Genomic DNA, 10,360 nt, shown 5'->3' with positions numbered 1-10,360 from the left:
GACACTGTATCCCACAAGGTTCTGATCCACCGTCTTGAGGAGGCAGGGATCACTGATATGGCCCTTGCCTGGTTCTTTTCTGACCGAGAGGTCATTTCGTGTTTCCACCCCTCCTTTCCTATCTCAGGCACATCCTATTGAGCCGGGTGTCCCCCAAGGCTCGGCATTGAGCCCCATATTATTTAATCTTTATGTTCAGCCGCTAGCTGCTGTCCCCAAACAATGGGACCTCGCCATCGTCTTACATGCTACAAGGAGCCTTTACTTAAATGTTATGTCTGTTTTCTTTACCCCCACAGGTACAACTCGAGAGGAAACACCTCTTGCACATATAAGCACCATAGTGTGTGCTTTACACACAGGGCACTGACAAACTCATACAAAACCCTGTAATACCCTACACATATACGGTCCTGAAGAAAGCCAGTAGAAGGAAATGCCTGGCTGAAACTAGTTGATCGCACAGGACGTCGGAGGCCAGAAGCCCACCGTGCACGTCCAAAAGCCTTTGTTTTTATTGACTGCCTGGGGCCCACCATTAAAACAGTCTTTGGGACCCCTAGGACAGTATTTTAAACCTCACTCAGAGCACACTCACAGCACCCTCACGAACAAAAAAAACCCGCTCCGCAGTAACCTGGCGTCGAATCGGGTTACGATGATGAAGCATGCCACCAACTAGGTTGGTGGGTGAGGGCCTTCATAAAACCTAATGGTTTTCCACATACAAACACTTTAAATCAGAGCTAGTTCTAATGGATTACTACAGTCAGATTTCCAATTATTAAAACAGAAACCTCATGTATTCAAGATAAAATAACAATAATTTTTTTTAAAACATTTTTTTGCAAAGACTTTTATTAAGTGCTTAAAAGTTTGCGATACATAGTTTTCAAGGAAGTGGTACCTCCCCCTTAGGGAAGGCAGTCCACTTCAACTTTTTAATCAATGTATTTAAACATTTTACAAGTCGTCAGTTTGGGGTTCAAGAATGTCTGCAGATAGCTTTTGCAGTTTTTAATGGGGCCACTTTAAAGAGTCTAGTGGGGTAGGGGGGGTGGGTGTTACAGTTCTTCCCCTTCCTCACTTTTCTGCTTGTCCATGGCTGCATAGTCTCTAAGCAGGCTGAGCACCATCCTGCGGCACCCTTCTCGGTTCACCACCTCTCCATTGGTCACCAGGCGGGTCCTGGCGAACAGGAGAATGTCTTTAATACAGCAAAGGAGCCTCCAGCACCCCTGGATAGCTTCCTCTGTGTGTGTCCCTGGAAACAGCCCGTACATCATGGACTGTTCAGTAATGTTCTCGTAGGGGATGAGGGCTAGCAGTTCTTGGCGTAAGACAGCCCGTAGTCTCTGGGCAAAGGGGCAGGCCCAGAAGAGGTGGTGTGCAGATTCCTCTGTGGGGCATCCCCTTGGACAGTTCCTGTGCGGGCACAGGCCTCTGCTGTGCATGAAGGACCTTACTGGCAGGCCCCCCTTCACAGACATCCATGCTATGTCCTTGTGTCTGTTGGTCAGACTTGGGGAGGATACATTCCCCCACACGTGCGCTGCCGTTGCTGGGGGCAGGCCGCTTACTGGTTCGGTGGTGTCCCTGGTCCTGATCAGTTTGCGGATTGTCCTGGGCTTCCAAAGGCAAGGGATGACACAGTTCAGCCCAAATTCACCCACAAACTTTTCCACCTCCCTGTAGTACCATGGAAGGTCCCAGTTGAAAGTTACTGCATTTTCCCACTTATCCCATCCCAGCCGTCTCCACACCGGGAGGAGGAAAAAGTGGAAGACTTTGTAGGCAGAGTGGTCCTTGTTCATATTTAACAGAGTTATTCGGACGCAGCCACACACAAAGAAAGCCCAGAGGATTGTTGGGATGTCGGGGACTGCCTTCCCCCCTTTGCGGTGTTCCTTGTGCATGACCGACCGTTTCACCCTGTCCATCTTTGAGTGCCAGACGAAATGGGACACCATGCTGTTGATGGCCCGTGCTACGTTGGCCAGGAGTGGCCAGGCCTGTGTCACATATTGCAGCACGGGCAGGGCGTCGTTCCTGAGCATCAGAGCCTTCCCTTCAATGCTCAGGTTTCTCAGGCTCCAGAGACCCAGTTTCTGCTTCACCTTGGCCAGGCGTTCGTTCCAGCTCTTCGCTGCTGCCCCATGTCCTCCAAACCAGACGCCGAGGATCTTCATCAGTCCTGCCTCGATGGGGAAGGGGAGAGGCTCGTTGCAGAGGTCCCATCGCCCGAAGAGTTTGGCCTGCGACTTGTCCACGTTGATTCACACCCCTGATGCCTTTCCGAAGTCTGTGCACGCCTCCAGCAGGGATTTGGCTGATTCTCCATCCGCGCAGAAGAGGGTGACATCGTCCATGTACAGCGAACACTTGACCTCCTTCTTCGCATCGACGGGTGTCTGGATCCCTCTGATGTTTGGGTTCTTCCTGATGTACTCGGCAAGAAGTTCTATAACCAAAACAAACAGAGGTGGCGAGAGCGGGCAGCCTTGTCTTACCCCGGACCTGATAGGAAAGGGGTCTGTTTTACAACCATTTACAATGACTGAACTGAAGATGTCTTTATACATTACTTTAACGTAACCGCAGAAGCGCTCCCCCAGCCCAAACCCGCGCAGAACCCTCTCCACGAACTCATGGGAGACGCGATCGAAAGCCTTCTCCTGATCTAGACAGACCAGGGCAGCCCGGATCTTGCGGCCCGTGATGTACTGGATCGTGTCCCTTATCAGTGCCAGGCTATCTGCGACCCTGCGCCCCGGGACCCCACAGGTCTGGTCTGGGTGTACTGACTCTCCCATGGCGCCCTTCAGTCTGTTCACTAGTGTCTTTGCAAGGATCTTGTAGTCTACATTCAGGAGAGAGACGGGACGCCAGTTCTTTAGGTCACGTCTCTTTCCTTCTTATGTTTATACAAGAGAGCAATCATTCCTTCCCTCAGAGTGCGGGGCATGATTCCCTCCCTCTCCATCTCCTCATACACCTGCAGGAGATCCGGTCCCACTAGGTCCCACAGTGAGGCATAGAACTCGACTGGGAGACCGTCACTACCTGGTGTCTTTCCTGACTTGAAGGATTTCACTGCAAGGTGCAGCTCGTCCAAAGTCAGGGGGGCATTAAGGGCTTCTCTCACTGTTGGGGAAACAGATCTTGGGATACCAGACAGAAACTTTTCTGCCTGGTCTCCCTCTGACCTCTTCTCTGAGTAGAGGTCCCCATAGAAATCTGTCACTACCTTCTTAATGTCCTCCCTTGTGTCACAGAGGGTCCCCTCCTTATTGCGCAGTTGAACCAGAGGGGTGTGCGAAGAGTGGATTTTCTTAAAGAAGAAGGAGTTGCATTTCTCCCCCTTCTCCAAGTTCTCCACCTTGGAACGGAAAATGATCCTCCTGGATTCGTCGTGAAAGTGCTCGCTCAGCTCTTTCTTGACTTCTTCCAGGGGGCTCATGACGTCCCATCCCCGGAGTTGGAGGTCGTGCAGTTCTTGCAGCTCTTGCTGTAGTCTACTGAACTCCCTCTTTCTCCCCCTTTCAACCTGCCTGCCCACATTCTTGAAAAAATCCCGGAGCCTGCCCTTGACCCATTCCCACCATTCCCCTGTGGACTCGAATGTGTCTTTCATGGCCTGCCACTGGGTGTATGTCTCCCTCAACACCTCCATCACACCCTCTTTCTCCAGCAGAGAGCTATTCAGTTTCCAAGTGCCTGGACCTGTCAGGAACTTGCCCGTCAGTTCCCCTTGGAAGTGGATAGCTCTGTGGTCGGAGAAATGAACTGTCACCATTGAATGTTGCTTGAGCTTCACTGTTTGATGAAGGTGAAGTTCCTGGCGTCCGCCCCCATGGTCCCAATGACGTCTGTCAGGGAGGCCTCCCCCACCATCTCTACCAGTAGTCTCGCAGCGTCATCCATCCGTCCTTCCCCAGCCCTGGCCCCACATCTGCCACCTGCTTCTAGAATACAGTTGAAACCCCCACCCATCAAAATTGTTCTAGAGGTGACCAGCTGTGGCCTGAGGCGCTGAAACAGCTCCCGTCGCTCGCCTACGTCAGAAGGGGCGTACACGTTGATGAGTCTAACTGGCTCTCCTGCCCACGAACCGTCGACGACAAGAGCCCTGCCGCCCTCCAGCTCGGTGACTGAGTCCATCGTGAAACGCCTTCCTCTGACTAAGGTAGCCCCTCCGACAGACCTACTGCTGTTCCCCCAGACCAAAAGGAAGGCCCTAGGGTCCACTGCTGCTCTAGGTGGGAGTATGACGTTGCAAAGGGGATGGAGCATTCCTGAATCATGTACACATCACACTCCTGGCTGGCAAGAAAACTCAAAGTACTAGCACATCTGCGCCTGTCTCTAATACTTCTGACATTTACGGAAAATAATGAAATAGCGATCATTAATTAGTTTTTAAGAGTAAACTTAATACTTAAAGACTAATTATCAAGTCAAGGCAATTGGTTGCAAAAACATTCGACAAGGCTACTTACGGGGCTGGTTGAGCCTCCTGTCGGGTCTCTTGTGATGGGCTTTCCTGCTCGGCGGCTGTTGCTTCCTGTTGCACGATGGCTGCTCCACCTTCTTGGCTGGGCTCGTGGTCTGCCTCCTCTGGGGTGACGGGCAGGTCTTGCTCTTGGCCCTCGATGGTGGTCTCAACCTCTTCTACTCTTGTTGGCGATGGGGGTGGGGATGCTTCCATGGAGTTTGCCAGCGCCCTCATCTCCCTCAGCACTTCTGTCACTTGCTTGAGTTGCTCATTCGTGGTGTCTTGTGCCGGCTGCATTTCTTCTTCTGGATCCTCGAGCGCGGAGTAGGAATTGTGGGTGCTCAAGGGTCTCTTGCTTGCTCCTTCAGAGTCCGTTGAGTGTCTCCTTTTCCTGCGCTCCTGTGTTGTCCAGGCACCTTCCTCCGGGACCTCGGTGGCAGTTGGGGTGGGAGTCTCCATTAGCTCACTGTGCACACCGGGCTCAGGGATGGTATCGTTGGGTGTCTGTGTCTCTGGGACCTTGGCGGTGTCCTGCTTGGGCTTGGGCGCGTTCTGGTTGTGGCCCTTCCCTTTCCCGGTCCCCCTCTCCTGCCGCGGGGCTGGGACTGGATGCAGGGTCACTTCTGCCTCCTCCTCCTCTGGTTGGCTTCTCCACTGAGGTTGGGCAGCGTGGGCGTAGGATTTGGCTCTTTTTGGGCAGTCCTTAAAGAGATGGCCTACACCCCCACAGAGGTTGCATGGGGTTTTCCATTTGCAGGTTTTTGCTGTGTGGCCTTCTTTTTTGCAGTTCCTGCATATTTGCGCTGTGCAGTCTTTGCCAGTGTGGCCTGGTTTGCTGCACCTGTTGCATAGTTTGGGCTGCCCAGGGTAGTACAGGTATCCTGAGTCGCGCCCTAGAGAGAAACTGGAAGGGGGTGGCAAATTCCATCTGGGGCCAACGGGTCCTCCTTCAGCTTCACCATTGCTGTCCATTTACCATCCCAGATGCCATCACTGTCCAGGTTGCAGGAGGGGGCTTTAGTCACTGTGCAGTGGCGGCGTAGGAAGGTTGTCAGGTCTTGGATATTGACATGTGGGTTGTAGACATGCACGGTCATTCTCTTGACCTCCAGCACGAGCTGGCATTCCAGGTGGAAGTCAGAGAAGGGTTTCTCCTCCCGTCGTGACCAGCACATCTGCCAATACCTCCTGCAGATTTGTTCGGACATGAACGTCAGCAGGTAGGTGCCTTTGGGTGCATCCGTCATGATGCACCAGATTTCTGCTGCTGTGAACCCCATCTTAGTTACCAGCAGCTCAGTGAATATCTTCCTGCTTAGGTGTTGTGTGGTGTTGTGTGGTGTCATCTGACTCCACCTTTCTCTGCAGCTTCACAGTGTTGTGGCACCATGGATTCAGAGGTCTGCTCATCCTGCTGCTCCGCTGTGCTGTGCCCAGGAGAAGAAGAAGGATTCCTCAAGGAGCTAGGGGGAGAACCAAGAAGATACCTTCAAAACAAAGAGCACATCTTGCTGAACTATTCGAATCGGTGGTGGACCCATCCTCTTAGGACTACCACAAGCACAGTTATGGTCACAAATACAGTCCCAATTAAAAGCCCCTGCAAAGCATTATGGGACGAGATTAGCAGTGGGAAGTGAATATTATAGTATCCAAATAATTCTACAAAGAGCTGCAGTTCACCTCTTCATCCCCAGATGTCCCTGATGAGGCAAATGCAATAGCATTTAAAATATTATACATCAAGCTGCAGTTCACCTCGTTGTCCCAAGATGTCGCTGATGAGGCAAATGCAATAGCATTTAAAATAGTACACATCAAGCTGCAGTTCACCTCGTCGTCCCAAGATGTCCCTGATGAGGCAAATGCAATAGCATTTAAAATATTATACATCAAGCTGCAGTTCACCTCGTCGTCCCTAGATGTCCCTGATGAGGCAAATGCAATAGCATTTAAAATATTATACATCAAGCTGCAGTTCACATTGTCGTCCCTAGATGTCCCTGATGAGTAAAATTCAAAAACATTGAAACCCTTTCATGAATGCTAATAATGATGCTAATCTTATCCCATAATGCTTTGCAGGGGCTTTTCGTTGTATTTTTGCCCATAACTGTGCTTGGGGTGGTTTTAAGAGAATGGGACCACCACTGAATTACTGCTCATACCTACAGAAGATTTAACAGATGAATTGATGGAATATTTACCTGCAACCTGTGAAGTCATATATACTAATGGATGTATTAAACAAACTCTACAAGAAATGCCAATTGTAAAAAAAAATATATAATAAAGGAATACTTGTAACATCTAAGAAAAGTAACATGTTTATTTACTTTAATACAAAACTGCCTTAGAAAAAAAGTTACCATTCATTTACCTGTATAATAAAACTTACACATATATATATATATATATATATATATATATATATATATATATATTGCAGCTCCAAATCTCTCTTAATATCAGAAAGGATTTTCGGCACTCATGAGGGAAGTGTTCAGGCTAGTTTATTTTATGAAAACACTCAGCAGACAAACGCGTTTCGGTTTTCCTTCGTCAGTGTCTACCATTGACACGGAGGAAGCGGAAATAAAAGCATTTCATTATTTTTGCATGTCTATAGAAAGAGGACTTTCGTAACTCCCCGTGAGGAAATCATTTGCTCAGTATATTACTTTTTCCATAACATATTGAAAAAAATGATAGGTGGCTATATGCATGTAATCCATTGAACGTTTACATACCACATTTTCAGATAATTATTAAATAAATTATTTCCGAAAATTATTTACAATATATGTACATTTTGTGTTTTGCCATTACTCATGTTACAATTACTATCAAGCCGTGGATCGGCCATGCTCACGGGGTTTTTTTTCAAAAAAACGTGTTCAACAAATTCGCATTTCAGTACATTTTCAAGGGGCTATGCATTTCCCAAATGAGAAGCTAGTTCCTCATTCTTATTCAATCCCAGAGGGGCCTTTGTCTGGAGATCTATAATATAACGGGACTCTAACCTTCTCAGTCTCCGCAATCTGTCTCCACCTCTTGGGTCTACTGGTATATGATCTAACGCAAAGTACTGTAGGAGTTCTCTATTGCTGTTGTGCTTGAGGGCATGGTGCTTTGCTACGGGATAATTAAAATCTTTATTCATGATGGCACGTTGATGCTCTAATATGCGTAATTTGACATTCTTCACTGTACTCCCTATGTATTTTAGTCCGCACGGACACTGTAGGCAGTACACAACATGGGTTGTGGTACAGGTACGAAACTTTGATATTTTTCTTGTCTTATTTGTCCCAGGTATATCGAATGATGTTTTCTTCTTGCTCTTTTCGCAGGCTTTTTACGAAAGTCCTCTTTCTATAGACATGCAAAAATAATGAAATGCTTTTATTTCCGCTTCCTCCGTGTCAATGGTAGACACTGACGAAGGAAAACCGAAACGCGTTTGTCTGCTGAGTGTTTTCATAAAATAAACTAGCGTGAACACTTCCCTCATGAGTGCCGAAAATCCTTTCTGATATTAAGAGAGATTTGGAGCTGCAGTTTGTAACGTGGTGCGTCACCACGAAGAGGCACCCGTCTGCGAGTGACCCGGTTTCTGGTGCAACAAGGAGCTACAATATCTAACGGGGCACCGCGCTCACCGAATCAAGGACACACCGAAGACCACGCCGAGAGGAGCAACCCAGGACCAGTGAGGCTTCACTACCGGGTAAGCCCAAGTGCGTGTAGGTGTGCTGAATGTAAGAGTGAGAGGCAAGACGAAGGGGAAGTGAATCACGCGTCGCCAATCCAAAATATGGATGATGAAATGTTTGGCGATAAGGCTCGGCAGGAAGCAGCAAGTGGCATGTTTAAAAAACGTTCCAAAGAGGCAGAGGGCGCAAAACCAAGCGAGAAGAAAGATAGCAGTGGCAAAGACACGCTAAATATTCTTTTCAATCGATTGGAGAGATTGCGGGAAAGAGAGATCAGAAAGTGGTGGGAAGCCACCTCTCTCACAAATTATGTGGATGTTGACAGAGTGCCGAGAGGACTTAGAATATACACTGTCCCGGCATATGAAAATCCAGACCCCAGACTGTTGGAATTATGGGCAGAACATACAGCCCTATCCAGTCGAGGCATGTTGAAATTGTTGATACAGTTTGCCTGGAGTGACAGGGAAAAAGCAATCAATGAGATTAAGTCATTGGAGGAAGAAATTGAGAAAGAAACAAATACAGCAAGAAAGGATGAATTAAGATCAGAAATGAGAAAACGGTTGGAGAAATATGAGTTGAAAATCCGCCACAGAAAGCAAGAGAAATTCGAGAGGGATGAGAGGGATTATTCCCTAGGAAGAATACTGACATTCGCTAAAAAATTCGACGCCCCCAGGAAAGAAATGAACAAGAAGAAAGCCTCCCAGGCAGCCACGCCAACAGTAGAGACTTCGGAATCAGAAGTGACCGAAAATGAACTATCCGGAGATGAGGCGGCAGGTACATCGCAAACAAAGACCCCTTTTCACATGGAATACGACCTAGTCCGAGCAAATTGGCTCAGGGGAGGAAAGAGCAAACCCCCAGAAGTAACCGGAGAACAAGAAGAGGGGGCTGGAAGGGGCCGAGGCAGAGGCAGAGGGAGAGGTCAGGTCAACACCACTCCCAGGATTACGAGGAGCAAAAGGGGCGCGAAATGGTAGACAACTTAACGATAATAAACCTAACAAACAGAACTTTGTCATCATTAGAAGAAGAAACACTGAAATTAGGCTTATCATACTGCCCGAATGAAAGACTCGAATTTACTCAAACCCGAATTGATCTCTTTACTTTTGTGCGAAAAATGAAATTACATAAATATTTCAAACTGAAACCAACTAAGAAAGAAAATAGACAATTAAGAATGAGAGACACAGACATCCTTACAACTGATGACATCTCAACTTGGGAAATTTTGGAGGAGTTGAGAATTGAAGAAAATCTTAATGAAGCGGAGTCAGTTACGCAGATAACTCGAAAGATAGGTGTTGAACAAGAAGCACCAACAACACAATTCAAACCTCCGTCATCATTTGTACCAATGATGCCCTACGATGCAATCGATGCTTTTTCGGAAGCTGTGATAAAGGACTTGATTAAATTCAGGTCACAACAAAATCGACTAAGGAATAAAACACCAAACATGACAAAAGAACAAAGAAATATTCTGAAAAATCTAGACAATGATGAGGACATCATCTGCAAGCCTTCAGACAAAGGTGGAAACATTGTGGTGATGTCCAGAGATCAATATTGTCGAGAAGCCCTCAGACAACTGGAAGACCGAACATCATACGAGAAAACGACTAAACAAATATATGATGAAAGCATTACAGAATTTCAAACATTGATAAATAAATGGCATAATAACAACATGCTGGATACTGAAGAGTATTTCTTTCTAAAAAATAATAATCCAACTGTGCCCACCTTCTACCAGTTACCAAAAATACATAAAGACAATAAAAACCCACCTGGGAGGCCAATAGTTTCCTCCATAGGAAGTGTATCTGAAAACATGTCCGTATACATAGACCATTTTCTCTCTCAAAGTGTGCTACAACTTCAGTCCTATATTAGAGACACGAAAGACTTTGTAAATAAAATTGGGAATGTGGACTGTAATCCTTCCTGTATACTAATAACAATGGACATTACAAGCTTATATACAAGCATTAACCATCACCAGGGACTGTCAGCCATCAAGTATTTTCTTGATAAAAGACCAATGAAATTTGCACAACATAGTCAAATGTTGCTAGAATTTATAGAATATTGTTTATTTAACAATATATTCTTGTTCCAAGGGCAACTGTAC

The 10,360-nt window shown here is 47.1% G+C and overlaps 2 pseudogenes; both read right to left on the bottom strand.

The window, feature by feature from the left end:
• Window positions 1-1,064: 1,064 nt before the first annotated feature.
• On the bottom strand, window positions 1,065-2,369 carry LOC144807709 (uncharacterized; annotated as a pseudogene).
• Window positions 2,370-4,495: 2,126 nt separating this feature from the next.
• Window positions 4,496-5,905, bottom strand: LOC144805671 (uncharacterized; annotated as a pseudogene).
• Window positions 5,906-10,360: the final 4,455 nt, after the last annotated feature.

The sequence above is a fragment of the Lissotriton helveticus genome, chromosome 1_2, assembly GCF_964261635.1.
Source record: "Lissotriton helveticus chromosome 1_2, aLisHel1.1, whole genome shotgun sequence".
Taxonomy (NCBI): Eukaryota; Metazoa; Chordata; class Amphibia; order Caudata; family Salamandridae; genus Lissotriton; species Lissotriton helveticus.
This window is presented reverse-complemented; position numbering and strand designations above follow the sequence as displayed.